General features: G+C 59.5%; 1 protein-coding gene across 12 annotated transcripts in view; it reads left to right on the forward strand.

The window, feature by feature from the left end:
* Window positions 1-17,124, forward strand: part of BCOR (BCL6 corepressor) — a 107,819-nt gene that overhangs the window by 56,661 nt on the left and 34,034 nt on the right. For 6 of the 12 annotated variants that reach the window (XM_043457965.1, XM_043457972.1, XM_043457975.1 and 3 more), the window contains exon 1: window positions 16,277-16,414. The exons of 5 other annotated variants lie outside the window; for them this stretch is intronic. The gene's annotated coding sequence lies outside the window, so the exon portion shown is untranslated. Of the gene's footprint in view, window positions 1-15,292; window positions 15,453-16,276; window positions 16,415-17,124 lie in introns of those variants that run through there. One more of the 12 variants, XM_043457969.1, reaches the window with a different exon arrangement.

The following is a 17,124-nucleotide window of genomic DNA, read 5'->3' on the forward strand; positions in this document are numbered from 1 at the left end:
CCTCATGCTTGACTTTCCTAATTTCTGTGGTCTTGATCCTGACCTGAACTACAGAGCTACCCGCCACAAACCCAGACACTCTGCTTTCCCTGGCGCGCACACCCGCAACTGTCTTGCTCTCTTGGATTTGGTTTCTTCTCTGGCCATGATAGAGAATATTGATTAGAGTTAGCAAAATGTATGAAGCATTCAGTGTTTCATGTACTGTTCATCAAGTATTTTAGGAGGAATTCCCTGGCGGTCCAGTGGTTAGGACTCCGCACTTCCACTGTAAGGGTTATGGGTTCTATCCCTGGTCTAGGAAATAAAATCCTGCATGCTGTGAGGTGCAGCAAAAAATGAAAGAAAACAGTTTTTAGCATCTATATGTGCCACAGATGTGCTACAAACAACATAATGAGAATGTTATGTTTATACATGTTCATTGCTGGATATTGGTACAAAGTCAGTGTATAGTTATGACGCACCCTGTCCTTACAGAGCATACAGTCTCGCTGGGGAGGCAACAGCCCAGGGAGGAACGCTCAGAGCCTATTGACAACAGGCCCCTGTATGCTGGCCTTCAGAGGGTGAGTCAGACAGTGGCAAGCCACGAGGTGGCAGGGATTGGAAGTGTTGTTCAGGAGTTTGGGTTTTATTCCAAATGCAGTGGGAACTAGTGGGGTAGTGACATGTGACTTTTTTTTTTTTTTTAAGACCTTTGTAGCTGCCATGTGGAGCCTGGGTTGGAGCGGGGTGAGAGTAACAGCAGGAAGAGCAGCCGGCAAGATGGTGCCCTGGTGAGGGTGGATTTGGGAGAATGGGAAGAAGGAGGTTGACTGGATAGAAACATTCGGAAGTAGAATCAGTTAGCCTTGCCAGCAGACTAGCGCAAGGTGAGGTGGGAGATGGAGACAGGTCTAGAACGACCCTTTTCCTCCCACCTTCAGGATTCTGCTTTAAACACTTAAGTGGCTGAGACATTTTCTGTGATAGGGAAGGGAGTTGGGACAAAGGGCAGGATCCAAGGGACGAGCTGGTCCCTTTTTTAAGGGACATTTTGCCCTGCTTGCTACGCTTTCCTCAGGACCTGTCACAGGGTGTGCCATTTAGTAAATACCCCCCAAATATCTGTAGATTAATTGATTTTTTTTAAAAAAAGAATACAGTTTTAGGCGTGCTATGAAGCAGACCAGGAAAAAAACATGGACTCTGTGACTGCCTGGGTTTGAATCTTTGTTGTTGTTCAGTCGCTCAGTCATGTCCAACTCTTTGTGACTCCATGGACTGCAGCACGCCAGCCTCCCTCATCCTTCACCATCTCCCGGAGTTTGCTCAAACTCATGTCCATTGAGTCGGTGATACCATCCAACCATCTCACCCTCTGTTGTGGCTCCACCATTTTCCGAGTGACTTTGGGGGTGTTCTATGACCTCTCCGACATGGTTTCCTCATTCATAAAATGTGGACAATGATTCTACCTGCCTCAGAGGGTAGTTGTAAGGATTAATCGTTAATTTCTAGAAAGTCCTTAGAAGAGTGTTGCCAGCACTGTGCAGGTGTTCACTATTGTTATCATGAAGCTGATCGAAGATGGCTGGATTGAGATGTCATTTCTGCAGTTTGTATGGGCGTCTGGAACTGGAAAAACAAATTGAAGGGTCATCAGCAAGTTGTTGTTGTTCAGTCATCTAGTCGTGTCCAACTCTTTGCAGCCTCATGGACTGTAGCACACCATGCCTCCCTGTCCCTCACCATCTCCCGGAGTTTTCCCAAGTTCATGTTCATTGCATCGGTGATGCCGTCCAGCATCACCACGTTGTCATGGAGAAAGGGCTTGTGTAACTCATTGAAGCTATGAGCCATGCCATGCAAGGCCATCCAAGACAGATGGGTCATAGCAGTCATAGCAGAGAGTTCTGACCAAACGTGACCCACTGGAGGAGGGAATGGCAAACCACCCCAGTGTGCTTGCCGTGAGAACCTCATGAACTGTATAAAAGGCCATCACAAGTAGGTGGTATTTAAAGCCATGGGCCTGGATGATATTAGGGGAGGGGAGGAGGACCCAGTCCCAAGGCAACTAGTAGAGCATAGAGAAGAGTCCAGAAAGAGACTAAAAGAGACTCAGAGGTAGGATGAAAACCAGGTGTGTGTGGCATCTGGGAAGCTAACATGGGGAGTGGTCAGGGGTGCTGAGTGCTTCTAGGGCCAAGGAAGGCCTGAACCCCACCCCCCGCACCCCCACCTCCCAGCAGCAAAAGGAAGTGACAGGTGATCTTGAGCCCTTTCTGCAGAATAGCTAAGGAGGGTGGAGGTTGAAGAGTGTGGGTTGAAGAAGGTGATAAATGATGCATCTATACAGTGAAATTCCACAAGCCTTGGCACAGACAAAGCCCATCTCCAAGTGCTGATATAGAAAATACTCTGTAAGATGTAGCACAAAGTTTCATAGTTGAGATACAGAACAGCTTGTGCAGTGTGTTCGCATTTCCGAAAAGAAAGTGGTGCCGGGGGTGGGGGGTGCTACCCCAGCAGTGTTGAAGATGTTTACCTTTCGGACAAACAGGTGTCTCTGACGTTCCACGTTGTTTTTTTCATACAAGGTGTAAACAGTACTCAAATTGTAACATACTATCTATCTCTGTTCTGCACATTGTTTTTCCCCTAACAATAGACCTTGGGATCATTCCCTATCAGTACTACAGAGCAGACTTTTAAAAATAGCTACAGAATATTACCTTGTATACATGTACCTTCCGTCATTGCTGGACATTGTTTCTGGTCTTATGTTGTTTCAAAGCTGCAATGTATCCCAGTATCTTAGACTTTGAAACTAGGGGACTCAGAGCTCACACAAGGTAAGGAAATGGAAACACTATATGGAGGTAGACACCTCTTTTGAGAAGTACAGCTGTTCAGGGGAACAGATAAATAGGGAGCCAGCGACTGGGGTTAAGGAAGAGCATTCTAAAGATGGAAGATGCTGCAAGGGAATGAATGCAACAGTAATTCAGTAAAGAGTGCATGGGGGTGGGGGAGGGAGGCAGCCAGGAAGAGCCTCCCCCAGTGATATTTTAGCAGGTGTAGGATAACTTAAAATGGTATGAGGCCCTGTGCTGAGAGCTGTGAGAACAGCAGGTTCCTAAACAGGCCTTCAGGAAGGTTCCAATCCAGCAGGGAAGCTACGGATGTTTCAAAATCAGTTACAATATTGTTAGAAAGTGGTTGATTTTGTTACTGAGGTACAAAGATCTACAAACATCCCACTGGGTGCCTGCTGGTGGAGTTTGCTCACACTTCCAGTGATTTCCCTGGGTTTCTGAAAAACCATTAGATTTTCCCATAGGGATTAAATGACATGCACACCCTGGAAGGCTTAAAAAAGAAAAAAAAAAGGAAATAAATAAATAAAATCCCAAGAAGAATTTATATTCCTGATGGCTTTGCTGATGGTCGTGTAAATTGTATATTTAATCAAAGGCACTCGAATGTCTCTCTCTTTTTTTTAACTATTGAAGAGCCATTTAAATGTCAACATAAGTGATTCCCTCCCAAATAGTGCTGTTTATACATTACTTCCCCTAATAGACCATAATGATTCATAAGGAGGCATTTCGCGCCTCTAAATTGTAGGCCTATTGAAATATAAATTAAGATGATAAATAATTTGACCTTACCTGAGAGTACTAAGTATTTACATGTGTCAAATACGAAATTACCCTGAAATCAGGGTCCCTAAAAAGGCAGCCTTGCTCTCCTGGCTGAATTCAGTAAATGAAACGGGTTTAGACATCTCCTTTAGAGAGTAGAGGAAAGAGAGGGGCAGACACAAAAGAACGGGCCCGGGGACCCGGCCGTCCCTGCCTTCCAGACTTCGCCTGGGGCCGGGGGGGGGCCGCCGGACCCTCCCCGAGAGTGCAAGGCGGGTGCCGGTTGCCCCCGCGTGCCCCGCGCGCCCTCTTCGCCCCCTCCTCCCGCGACGCCGCTGGAGTTTCTAAACATGGAGTTTCTACAGGAACTTTGCCAGGCCGAGCTCGCCGCCCTCCCGGGTCCCCGCAGCGGGATTCACCGAGTCGGCGGCGCCTCGCGGCCTCCCCGCCCCCCACGCCTCCGGGGAGCCGCTGACCCGGCAGCCTCCAGCTCCGCGAAGCCGTTCCGCCGGGTTCATAACCCGAGAAGGCACGGAACCTCCCGGGTCCTGCGCCCCCGCCCGGCCCTGCCGGGGCCCCGGAGCGTGACAGCTGGGCGCCCCGGGCGGGACCCGAGCCCAACCTGCCTGCCGGGCCTGTTTGTTGGCGGCCGCCTGCGTTCGGGGCTCGGGGCCCGGGGCTCGCGGCTCGGCGAGCTCTCCGGTCCCCGCACCGGGGCCGAGCCGCAGGGGTCGCCCAGGCGGCTGAGGGGGCGCAGGCCACGGCGGGCCCGGGCTGGGTGCGTTGGCCGCTCGCGCCGGGTTTTTGTTTTGTTTTGAAGCCGGGCGTGGGGGAGGGGCAGCACCTTGTCAATGAGAAATTTCCTGTTCGCAAGACTCCGCTTGCAGAGTTTCTGTCCTGCCCTTGAACTGACAAGTGGATCTCCGCAGAGCGAGCCCCCGAGAGTCCATCCCGTCGCGCCGGGGGCGCGCGAGGGTGGGGGCAGGGGCACCCGCGCCGCGGCGCCGAGCCCCCGGTAGCCCGGCGGAGCGGGGCCGCCGCCTGCCCTCCCGGTTCCCGGGCGCACCCGTGAGCGCCCAGCCGAGCGGTGACTAATCTGCGGCTCTGGGCCTCTTGGCGCGCAGCCCGGGCTCGCCTCCCGCCCCCTCGTTCCTCCCCCTTCCTCGCCGGCCTCCCGGCCCCGCCGCGCCGAGCTCCGCAGAGAGAATCGCGCGGGCCGCCGCTGCCGCGTTCCCGGGAGTCTGGGAAAGCGGGCCGAGGCAGGCGGCTCCCGAGCAGTCTCTCCGGTCGCCCTTCTTCGACCCAGGCCCAAATGTGCGTGTGTTTCCTTCCCCGCAAGCACTCTGATCAGCGTTTCCTCAACGCAGCCGAGGAGCCAGGGCGAACCGGAGCTTTTAACCCCCTGCGTGCTGCCCCCACGGTGGGCTCCGTGGGGAGGGCGCCGCAGGGAGACTAATCGACACGAGGGCGATCGGTTTGGTTTGGCAAGCCGGTGTCTGGAGGAGCCCGACCGGATCCGAGGAGCTTGCCCAAGCACAGCAGGCTCTCCAGGGGAGAGCAGGCCGCGAGGCCCGGGGCGGCTCGTTAATGTTTCAGCCCGCTCGGGGGCCGCACAGTAACCCGACCTGCCCGGCGAGACCAGGTGCGGGCTTGAAAGGCCTGGCAGGCGGAGGCTTCTGGGGGGGGATCGGGAGGCCCCGGGGGGACCCACTTTCACGCACCCTGCCCGCTGGCGCGTGGACGGCTCCCAACCCGGGGTGGAGGCCTCCTGGCCCCGCAGACTAGGCTCTGGCCCGCCACTCCCTCCCCTGGCCAGGCCTCTCCGGGGAGTTAATGATTGATTTACTGGCTCCGCGCGGCCGGCGCCCTCCCAGCTATTTGTCCAAGCTGAGGAGTTGCTGGCGAGCAGCAAAGGCCGGGAGCGCGGGGGTCGCCCGGGAAGGGAAGCCGCGCTACCGACGGGAATGAGCAACCACTTGATCAGCCCCCACTGAGTGGCTCTAGCCGTGTCCAGGGCGAACCTGCTGGAGGCCCAGGCCGGACTAAGGGAGCATTGGGAAGCTCCACACGTAAACGGGTTGGCAGCTGCTGATTAGGCCGCCCGGTTTTGAGTCATAATGGGTCCCCCGCCTGGCCTTCAACCTGCTCCCTGTGGACTATCGGGGCGCCGGGGTCCAGGCCGTGGACCGTTCCGGGCGCGCAGAGGGGGATGCTCTGGGGGGGCCCGGGCCGCCGAAGGCGTTGCGCAGGATTTCCTCTCATTTCTCGCACAAGGCAACACAAACACCCTAAATCAAACCGCTCCGACAACCGAGGGCTCCACACAGACACATCAATAAGGATTTCGCCTCCCGCGTTCGAACGCACTGAAACACTTGTCCTATTTTTATGCAAATGACACCACACAAATAGATCTCGCAGGCCCCGGAGTGGGGCGAGAGGAGGAGGGGCGCCGTCGCCCCAGCCTGGGGGCTGTGAAGCAGGGAGGGAATGCCAAGCCCGCACCCCGGGACCCGCGCCGGCTCGGGCGCAGCGGGGCTGGTACTGGCCAGGCAGCCCGCCCCGCGCGCAGTGGCTCCCTGCCAGCGCCGCCAAGTCGGCCGCGTCCCCAGGCTGCCTGCAGAGGCGGATTAGGGAAGGAGCGAAGCGAGCCTGTGACTAATCGCGGGGCCTCGGACCGGAGCACCAAGGCCATGTGCGACTGACAGGATCGACACTAGCAGAGGACACGGCGACGCCTCGCTTAATTGCAGGCTTAAAAAATTGCCGCCTGAGCAGCTCGGGTGCGGAGCCACGGCGTGCGCTCTGGGCTGGGGAGCGCGCCGGGGGGACCTGCGCTCTAGCCCCCGGGAGGGAGGTTTGGCCTCTCCTGGATCGAGGGATCTGACCCTCCCGTCCTTCCCCCACTCTGCAGGCGCCCCCCCCCACCCCCGCTTGCGGACCAATTGTAGCTGAGCCGACCAATAAAGTAAGATCCAGCTCCCAGGCCTAGGTTTCTGACCCTTTCCCCCATGGGCCCCACGTTCCCCCTTCTCACCGTAGATTCTATAAAAGAGGCTATATAGTTGATGAGAGATTCCAACAAACCCTTAATATAAAAACCACACACGTGAACCACTTTCTTCTCTTCCCTCCTCTTCCTTCTCCACCGGCTGATACAAAGCCCAAAATGACCAAAGGGAGGGAGAGGCAAGTCAGGGCTTCAAGGAGCGAGGTCACTGAGTGGCCCAAACTCAGGGCCCACAGACATGCACCCTAGGGTCTTCACCCCTGGTCATAGTCCCTCTACCCCAGACGTCCTTCCTGGAGCGCAGAGGCCTCTCGGGGGAGAAGGGGGGAAGCGTCGGCAGGCCTACCGGCCTGTGTGTGAGAGGGGAGGGTGGAAGGCGGGGTGGTGGGGAACCCAGCGAGAGAAGTTTCCACCACGCTCTGGTCGGCTACTGCCAAAATCCCCGGGCCCCTCCCCGCCCGCACCGCCTTCCGTTGCCACCACAAGTTTGGTTTAACGAGAGCTCGGGACTAAAGCAAACGTTTTCTATAGACCCCGAAAACAAAGGGGAAAGAGACGCGCGGGGCGGCCGAGAAGCGGCTGCTAGCGTAATGGTGCCGGGCGGACAGCAGAGCATTAGAACTGCAAAAGCCGCGCGGGCGGGAGGAAGTGCGAGGCGGGAGGCGGGAGCGCGGGGAGGGCGGGCGGGGGAGGGGCGCTGCGCCATGTTTCCGTGTCACCCGCCGAGTCGCCGGCGCTGGGCTCGGCCGCCGGCTCCCGCCTGCCTCCGTAACAGCAGAAAGCGTGCGATTAGCAGCCAGACAGGCGGGGACTCCGGGCCCGCGGGGCCGCCGCACACGCCGCCCGCGGCCCGGGCCCGCGCCCCCCCGCCCGCCGGGTAATCATCCTCCTCGCCGCAGCGCTGTGTGCACTCTCATTAGAGCAGGGAGGCTTTTCTCTGCGCACTCGCTCGGCTCCCGCTGGCAAAACAACGCCTTCCTCGGCCGGGCCCTGGGCCAGGAGCGCCGGGGAGGGCGGGACGGGGGAGGAGGGGTGAGGCAGGGCAAGCGGCGCAGGTCATCTCGGCTGCCCGATCTCCTCCGGGCACGGAGGAGATGGGGAGGGTCCATCGGCCCTCTCCACGCGGAGTAGCAAAGTCCGAACCCCGTACCAGTGCCGCCATGACCTACTCTGGTCCCCCGCTGGAGGCTAGAGTGAGGGCTGAGGGGAGATGAGTGTGTCTGGTTTGGAGAGCGGGGGCGGACACCGGGATGGCTCCCAAAACAGGTTTTGCCCCATCTGTCTTGCGAACGACCTCTTAAGGCCAGAAGCCGGATCCCACGGTTGGCGGCCCTTCGACCCTCAGGAAGACCCCAGTCCCCGAGCTTCGGGCCTGATCGCACAGAAAGGATGGGAGATGGGGTCGGCCAGGGCGCGGCTGCGCCTGGCCCTGAGCTTCGGAGCCCCATTTTCTCCCCCGCGATCTCTGCACACAACAGTAGGCAGCCTCTCCCGGCACCACGCGCCCAGCTGCAGGGCCCGGGAGCAGGTGTTCCTGCCCGGCCGGAGTGGCGGCTCCGCGCCCCTCCCGTCCCAGCTGCGGGGGGAGCCGCGCTGATGGTGGTAATAGAGAAAGGTCTCGCTGGACCGCGAGCAAGGTCCTCCGGGTTTAAATGGGGATGCCCCAGGGCGAGGGCGGCCACCTGAGACCAGGAGGGATCGAAGGTGACGCGCGACCAGCCCCCGTCTGGAACAGCCCTGGGGGCCAGCGGAGGCCGCTCGGGGCGGCGCAAGGGCTTCCGGTCCCGGTGACTGCGGCGGCGGCGGGGCGGCTGGGAAGTTCCCGGGGCGGCCGCGAGGAGCACCCTCCTCTGGCTGCCGCCGCCGCGCAGCTTTCGGAACGGCGCCCTAGGAGCTTCTCTGCGTCTGGCAGCGCCGATCTCGGCCGGCGCGGGGATGGGGGCTGCGGGGTGGTTCCGACCCGGCCCCCGGCAGGGCGGGGAAGGCGGGGGCCGGAGACCCCGCGGGAGCTGCGGCGCGCCTCCCTGCCCCCGCTCCTCGCCGCCGCCGCCGCTGATATGGCGGGCACGTGAAGCGGAGTTCGGCGCCTCGGCGCCAGCCAGGGAGCGGCCTGCCCCGCCGGCTCAGCTTACCCGCGGGCCCAGGAACGCGGAACCGAGCCCGGCCGGGCCCCGCAGAGCCCGCGCCCCCGCCCCGCTGCCAGCTCGCCGCGGCCCCGCACCCCCTCCCCGCCCGCGCCCGGCCTTGGGGCCGCGCCAGACGGCTCGCCCGAGGGGAACTCAGGCTGACTAATGGGACGCGTGTGGGCCTTACGTGAGGCCCGGCTGTCAGCGGATGCCCGCTCGCTCGGCGCCTACGCCGCGGCCAGGCTTTTCGGGGAAGGACGAGAGGAGGGGTTTCCCCGCCCGGCGGTTTCGACTCCCCGGGGACTATCCGGCCGCGGCTAGCCCGGGGCTTTAGGTCGCGCCCGGAGGGGGCCGACTCAGTCTGCGCCCAGCGCCGAGGTGCGAACCCGGGATGAGGGGTGAAGAGGTGGGATCGCGGGAGCTCTAAGCCGGAGGTGGGGGCAGAGGCTCATCAACTCGGCCTGGGGTGCCTGCCTTGATGTTTGCGATCTGGCCAGCGGCTGGGCTGGGGGAAATTTACAGGCCGCTCTGCAGGCCTGGAGTTCAATACCGAAACCTCCCTCAACAAAGTCTTCCGGAAACCCCTTGGTGAGATTTTTGTGCGAGAAAAGGATTTTATAAGGCTCCTCGAGAGTCCGGTTCGGCTGAGGGTTCTCAGGTTCCGAGGCTCATGACGCCTTTTTCTTCCTTTACAGGGGCCTGTAAAAATCAGCAGAGTTTCTTATTATTTCGCATTAACAACCGCTTCGTGTTGACATAGTTATATGACCCTCCCAAATATAACTACCTGTTTAGTTTCAACACACGAGCGAGACGGTGAAACACAAACACCGATCAGGAACTCAGAGAAAGAAAACTCGGCTGCGAGCTTGGGGTTGGAGGCAGGATAATGCCTGATCACGCATCCCTGGTTTTATTCAGCCTAATTACACTAGTAATCCTGCCCCCCACGAGAAAGCCTGAAACCCTGTAGTCGAGGTGCGACTTTTCCTGGGGAGTCCCGCGGATGAGGAGGGGGTTGCTGGTGTAGAGGAGGTGGGTTTTAAATGTCACTCCCAAATGAAAATGCTTTCCTTCAGCCTTTTTCTTTTTTTGATGCAGTTTTCGAAAGGAGCATTTTTGCGAGATAAGAAGTGACCGATCAAAATCGCTGAGGGGAGGTTGTAAGCAGCCGCTTTGCTTCAGCTTAGCCTTATCTTATCTTTCACACTTGCATGGCGGAAAAAAAAATTGGCTTATCTTTATCCCCACCCCCTTCTCGCCTTAATTGCTAAAAAACACTGGTGTGTTAAACGGGGAGGAAGGAGGTCTCAGGACTGTCAGTGGAAAGGGAAGATTAAAAAATGTGGACACCTTGGGGTGAAGCCAGGGTAGCAGGGTTTATTCTTTCCTCCAGGCCTTTCTGGTACAACGCAGAAAAGGTCCAGTCCGGGTTGGAAGGCTCGATGGCCAGATTAAAAAAAAAAAAATCTGGGTATGGCCTTGGGTCGTGTGGCTTCCCTAGGCCTCGCTTTCTCCGCCCTGCGTTTACCAACCTCACCTTCCCTTCATCTCTCAAAAGCTAGCGGTGGGTCTCGGGTTGAGGCCTCTCATTCTGCCTTCGTTCCCCCCCAGCCTTTTCCTCCCCTCCAACCCGCACACGTCCCCTTTTGGGGGAGGGGGATGCGAGGCTGGGATGCATGGCCTGCTGGAAATCATTAAAATATATGCGAGTGTCTGCAAACACACACTTTTAAATCATGACGTTTCCCCTCCACGCTGGTATATTTAAACTCCAGAGCGAGCTAGATCTCCTCCCTCTCAGTCGTTTGTCTGTGTCACCGACAGGCCGCTAATGGCCGGGCTTCCAGGCGCTGTGCATTATGCATTAGCCTCCTCCGAGCGCCGCACACAGAAGGTTCTGTCAGGCCTCGCAACACAAACCACCCAGCACCCCCCCACCCCGCACTCGCGGCCGGGGGCTGTGCGGTGGCCAACGTGCTGGAGACCCTGGGGTGCGGGGGTGGGGGGGGCGCGCATAGAGGGCGAAGGCCGAGCCGAGTGGACCCGGAGGGGAAATCGGGGGAGGGGTGGGGGAAGTGCCGCGGATTAGGCCGTTTGGAATCCCCCCGCCCTGCGCTAGCCCCAAGTTTTCCTGGCTGACCTTCCTTAGGCAGCTGCCCCGCTCCACTCACCTCGCTGCCCGACTTTGTGGGGGCCCAGAGGTACTCAGGGACAGGCCAGCGCCGCGTTTCCATCTGCTGGGCCGTACTCCCTTCCGGCCCCGAGCGAGGGGCTGGCGGAGCCTTCCGGATCCCTCCAGTCCCCGGGGTGCTGTCCGCGAAAGGGTTCCGGGTGGTGCGTGTCCGCGGGGTCCCACGGCCGCCGTGGAGGGAAGCTGCCGAGAAAACGTCTCGGGCCGAAAGCCGCCTTGCAGGGTCTGCGAGCGAAGAGTTGGTGTTCTCCGCCCCCTCTCCCCGCGGTTCCCACTCACTGCCCCCGGCTGGGTCAAACATGAGCTGGAGGGGCCTCGCTAAATAAGCAGCCAGGGCGGGACGTGGCGTCCGAGTTTATCTACAGGAGCATCTAGCCCAACTCGGCGGCTTTCAGGCCTCTTAAGCCAAGCCGGAACCAGGTGGGGCGCAAGACGAGGCCTCCCCAAGCCGCCGACACCCATCTACTCAGAAATCCTCTCGGTGTCAATGGTAGTTCACCCACCCGTGCCTGGTCAGAACCTGAAATCGAGCCCAGACCAGAAATTTTGAGAGGCAGTTGCTGCTACCATGTTGGGCCTGCCTTCCTGACCCTCCTCCGGAGGAGGCCCAATAACCCTTCAAAGAATAGACAGAGCAGCCATCTTCAACCTGGAGACTCCTAAGTCTAGCAGACTCATACCAGGGAAGGCAGCTACCTTTAGATGTTTCCAGTTAACTGAAATCCCCGGGAAAAAGATGCCTTTTGCTTGAGGGATGGACCAGTGGATCTTCTAAGTGGAGCCCGTGGTAAGCCCAGAGTTCTTTTACAAAGTGACCAGGAAAGACTGTTCCTGGGGGTGTTTGTATATTTTTAAAAATACTCAACGAAATAGCTCACAGTATATAAAATAAAAATACATTCTCTGTAACCACCCCAATCCCACCCATTTCAGTACCCAGCATCATAGAAGAGAACAGCCGCTGAAGAGCCCCATTGGGGCCTATAAAGCTTTATAATTTAGTCCCCACATGTATGTTACAAACAAACCCCACACATTATACTGGGATCCCAGGGTCCCCCAAACTCCATGTAGGATCCTCACTATGGGATGCATGGCCTTTCCCCTAGGCTTTGGACGGTGAATGAAGGTGTGGAAGAGTACCTGGTGGGCCTTACACAATCAACCTGGCAGGAAAAGGGCGACCAGGCTCCAGGCCTGCTCCTCGAAGTGCCAACCTGCTTGTCCAGTTGCAGACGCCGGATAGAATGGGCAGCAGGAGAGTGCCCGAGAGCCATAGGTTCTAACTGGGAGGCCCTTCCCAGGGGACCAGCGGCAGGTGGGAGGGGGTGGCCCCTGCAGCTCGGTTGGAAGCACCTCCCCTTTCTGAGCCTATTTCTTTATTTCTCCGCTGCCTTTGCGGCCTCCCCTCCCATGCGCTCACTCGCTGGCTCTCTCCCGCCACCGCCTCCTCCTCTGCTTTCATTGAAATCCTCCCCTCGCTGAGTGCGGAGTGTAGCAGCCTGACCCCCAGGTCAGCTCCCAAGGGACTCCTGGGAGGGCAGGGGAGGGAGGGAGCAGGAGGAGGCCCGCACACGCTGCAGGCTCCTCAGTGTCCCCAGCTCCCAGAGCCCCTTCCTGGGTGGGGGTGCAAGATGGGACTGCTTCTCTTCCCTGGAACAATGCCAATGAATTGGGCCAATAGGTGTAAGCTCCCTACTCCTCCTCCACCTTAGAGCACCTCAGGAAAAATCTCACCTTTTAATTCCCAGTGAGTCATGAATCCCCTCCCCCTCACACATACATTCATACCTCTTAGGACTCCCTTAATAAGATATTTTAAAAATCCCACAGAGTTGGAAATGTATCCCTCAGAGATGGAAGAGAAACCCTTTAATCCCACCAACTTGCACAAAGATACCATGGAGGCAAGACTCCTTAAAAAGGGTGTGTGTGTGAATGCTGCAAATTACGTCAAAGGCAAATTTACTGGTCTGTTTGTCTCCAGCATCAAATTTCTCCCACAGTCAGCCCTTCTCTGGCCCCTTCGCATTTACAGCACCGCCCCCCTCCCCAATTCATTTTTAACTCTAGGACTTTTAAAGGTAGACAAACAGGCCCCTTTGTCAGCAGCCCCGGGAGGCCACAGGACTCAGAGAGGCTGCAGGCTCCATGTTTTCACTTGGTTCCTGGATTTTCCAAAAGTTCTGGACGGTTACATGCAACTTTTAACTCTGGGAAAGGCCCCTGCCTGGGGGGGAGAGTTGGGGAGGCATGGGAAGGGGAGAGAAGGTGGCCGGGCAAGGGGCCAGGGTCTCTGCGGCAGCCTAACTGAGCCGGAAGAGGCTGGCACGGCTCCGAACTCGCCCAGGCCAGCTCTCCCGCGAGGCCCACAGTGGCGCAGCGGCCTCCTTGCCTCCTTGTGGCCTCTGAACCGCATTCAGAGAGTTTCCCCACAAATACCCAACTTCAGCCTTCCTGGTTACTTTAGACTTGTTTTGAATAAAAGGAGTCGCTTCAAAAAGAAGTGTTGCTACAACACACAACCAGAGGCCTTTTCTCCAGCTGTGTCTGTAACTTGCATGCGTTCAGTCTAATAACTTTTAATGTCTGGCCCTAAAATGTCTTTATAAAAAATAGCTTTACAGCATAATAGTCCAGGTGTCTTTCTGCTTGTTACCAGAGATTAAAAAAATGTGTGGGTTCGCTTTCAGAGACATCCACCTCCAGAAAGACGGGGAAGAAAAAGGCATACATTCTATTATGCAGGCGCAAGTCCTGGAAGCCGTGGCGGCCCCGCGGGCCTGGGGACTGCTCACTGGGGCACTTGCCTGCCCGTCTTTTGCATCAGTTGTTTTAAGCAGCTCTGGAGCATGAAGATTTAATTCTGCCTGAAGTTTCAGGTTTCAAACGGTAGAGATGTTTCACTTCTGCTTTGAAAAGAGCTGTTTTTATAACTATGTACTGAGAACTAAAACAGAATAAATAAAATCGCACCTAACACCAGTCCTACAGTCAGGATTAAGTCTAATTTTTTTAAAGGGGTCTACTAGCTAGAGCTGATTTTGGCCTTGACCTTGACTTAGTAATCAACTTGAGATGCTTTTGATTATTTTTGGTATGGAGACACTCCAGGATATTTTAAAACTTTCCGTGTGGATTTACAAGCCACCTCCATTTCAGATTGATGTTCTCATCGAGCTTGCACCATCTTGTCCTTAGGCAGAAAGAGACTCCCCCACCTTCAGCATAAAAAGACCCTATCCTTTAACCGAGTGGGGTCACCTATTGCGGTGACGTCCCGGTCCGCGGTCTGGGTGCGGTTAGGCCGGAACACCCCTCCCCCCCCATCCCTTCCCGCCCGCTTCTCAAACTGGGGCTTCTCAGCTCGCCCTAGAGGCTCTGCGCTCCGGGGAGGCCGGAACCTCGCCTCTCCGCTTCCCCCTCTCGCCTGCCTGCCCCCACCCTACCCACCACCCCCGCCCGCGCGCCCAGCGCCGCGCCGGGCGCGCTGGAGAAGCTCAATACGTGTCAATTGAATTGAACTGCTGCGGGCGCAGGCTGTACGCCGCCGCCGAGCTCCGATCAGCACGACGTTACCGACTGGAAATTTATGGAGCGAACGGTGTAAGCCAAAAGTTGCTCCCTGCCAAGGAAAATAAAACGCGGGAGATAATCTCCCGAGGCAGGGGTGAGGGGCCAGGACAGACCCTCCAATCATCTGAGATGCAGACTGTGAAATGCACGAGAATGGGGAGAGATTCTGGCGGATCTCCGCTCCCCTACCGCCCCCATCCCCGCCTCCCGGTGCCCCACGGGCTGCCTCCTCCGTCCCCCGCCTCTCCAGACAATTCCCACACAATCGAAACGTCCGGGGAACTCGGGCGCAGAGTTCGGGCGGAACGGCCACCGTTGCTCAGGGTGGTGTCTAAAGGTAGTGCTTGACACCGAAATGGGAAGGGGCTCCTCCGGGAGGAAGGGGCGACCCAAGGTGGGGATGGGCACCGACGCGCACCCGCCAGGCTCCGCTGGGTCTCGGAGGGGACGCGCGACCGGGAGAGCGCAGAGCTGGTGGCGAGAGGAGGCAGCGGCGGCTGCCGCTGGGGTTTGACAGCTTTGGCTGAGCGGAGTGCGAGGCGCTTTATGGTAATTGCGGTCCTCCACTGGCCTTCTGGGTAGCGAGGGGAGTCTCGGCGCGCGGCTGGGAGAGCCGCCCCCGCCGCCCCCATCCCCTCGGCTCAGGATCAGCGGGCCGCCCGCGCCGCCGCCGCCCGAGTCGGTCTCTGGTTCGCCCAGGACGCGCGCCCGGGCGGGGTGTGCGCAGCCAACTCGGTCCGAGCGGCGGAGGGGAGGGCAAGGGGCGGGGGGGGGGGCGCCACCCAAGTGGTCTGGGGTTCGGACCCAGAGAAGCGAAACGCGCCGAGGATCGATGACGGCTGGGGAAACTCGGGCAAACCTTTCCTGGGGAATCACTCCTCCGAAACCCCACCGCCGAGGCACCGCAGCGGAGGGTGAGCGGAGGCTGGGGGAGCTCAAACTTGCGAGAGCTGGAGGCGGCGGCGGGCGGGCGGGCGGCTGTCGCCCGAGCGCTGCGCCTGCGGGGGGAGGGGAGGCGGCTGCTGGGAGGGAGGGAGGGAAGGAGGGCGGGCGAGAGGGCGGAGGGAGGGGGAGGAGGAAGAGGAGGGAACCAGGGAGGGGGGACGCGTTGGGATCGCGGCGTGCGGCGGCAGACGGAGCCCAGGCTCCCAGCGGCAAGGTGAGCAGAGCTACGCTCCTCGCTGAACGCGGACCGAGCTCGGCGGCTGCGGGGGAGACGCGCCGGAGCCGCGACCGAGAGCGGGAACGAGGCGGCGGCGGAGGGGGAGCCCGCGAGCCGCCGGGCGGGGAGCCCAAGCCGCGCTGTCGCCGCGCAGGGACGACTTGGCCAACACACTCACACACTCACACACACCCAGCCCGAGCGGGCGCTCGCGGCGAACCGTCAACATGGCGCTGGGGCTCCTGCCCGAGCGCGGGCTGCAGCAGCGGCGGCGCGGGAGCTGCTGAGCCCGACCGAGCCCGGCCCAGCCGCCGGAGCCCGGAGGATCGCGCGGGGTTGTCGCCACCTGCCCGGAGGCTTTGAGCCCGCCCCGCCCCGCCCCGCCCCCACCCGGCCCAGAGCCCACCCCTCGGCGGGGCCGACCCCGAGGGCAGCCGGCTGGCAGCAGACGGTGAGGGAGGCGAGCGAGCGCGGCGCCGCGAGCGGGCTGCGGGCAGCCGGGGACGGCAAACTTTGCTGCTCGCCGCGCTTCCCCGGCCCGGCTCCTTCTCCCGTCGCCAACGTCGCCACCCCACTTTCCTCCAACCCCGCAAACCAGTTCCCATCCACCCCATCGCCCCTTGCTCCTCCTCGCCGCCTCGACTCTGCTCCGGGGAAAAACTTCAAAGCGCCGGATCGCAGGCTCTCTGCTTACTCCCCGGCCGGGGATTTCAGGTCAGTGCCCGGAACACCTTTCCCCGGGGGGAGGCCGGGCAGGCGAGCGTGCGGGCGGGCGGCGGGCTGCAGTCGGCCCCCTCCCTCGGGGCCCCCGCTCGCGGCGGGTGTCTTCTTTTGACTCTCTCGCGTACCCCCTCGAAGCTTGTGCCTCGCGTTTCACTTTGGCTGCTTTGCTCGCTTTCATTTTTATTTCTTAGCTATAAGTTATTAAAAATGCAGCCAACCTAAGCGGCCCCAAGTGGGCTCCGGGGAGGGAGGGGCGCGGCGGGGGGGGGGCCTGCCGCCTCCCGGGGGGCTGGGAGGAGAGCGGGGAGTTCTCGGAGTGGAAGTTTGCAGCTAGTGTGTGCCTGTGTGCGCGGGAGCGCGGTCGTCGCTGAGCGCCGCGAGTCGGGCGCGGGGAGGGGGGGCGGCGGGGGGGAGCTGGGCTGGAAGCTGGGAAGCTCGGCTCGGCGTTAGCTCGCTAGCAGGAAGGGGAGGGCGGCGGGTTCCCGTCTGCTTTCTTTTTCGACTCGGGAAAGAACTGTAAAAACCCCCAGCCGCCGCTGCCTCGTCTCGCCTCTCCGGGGGCCGCTCGTTCCTGCTCGTGGAACGACGGCGTGTGCGTGCGCAGGGTGTGTGTGGCGGGCGCCCCGGGCCGAGCCGAGCTCGACCTGCTGCCGCCGCCGCCGTGCAACTCGGGAGGGGAGTCCCGGGGTTTTTTTTTTTTT

The sequence above is a fragment of the Cervus canadensis genome, chromosome X (genome assembly GCF_019320065.1).
Source record: "Cervus canadensis isolate Bull #8, Minnesota chromosome X, ASM1932006v1, whole genome shotgun sequence".
NCBI lineage: Eukaryota > Metazoa > Chordata > Mammalia > Artiodactyla > Cervidae > Cervus > Cervus canadensis.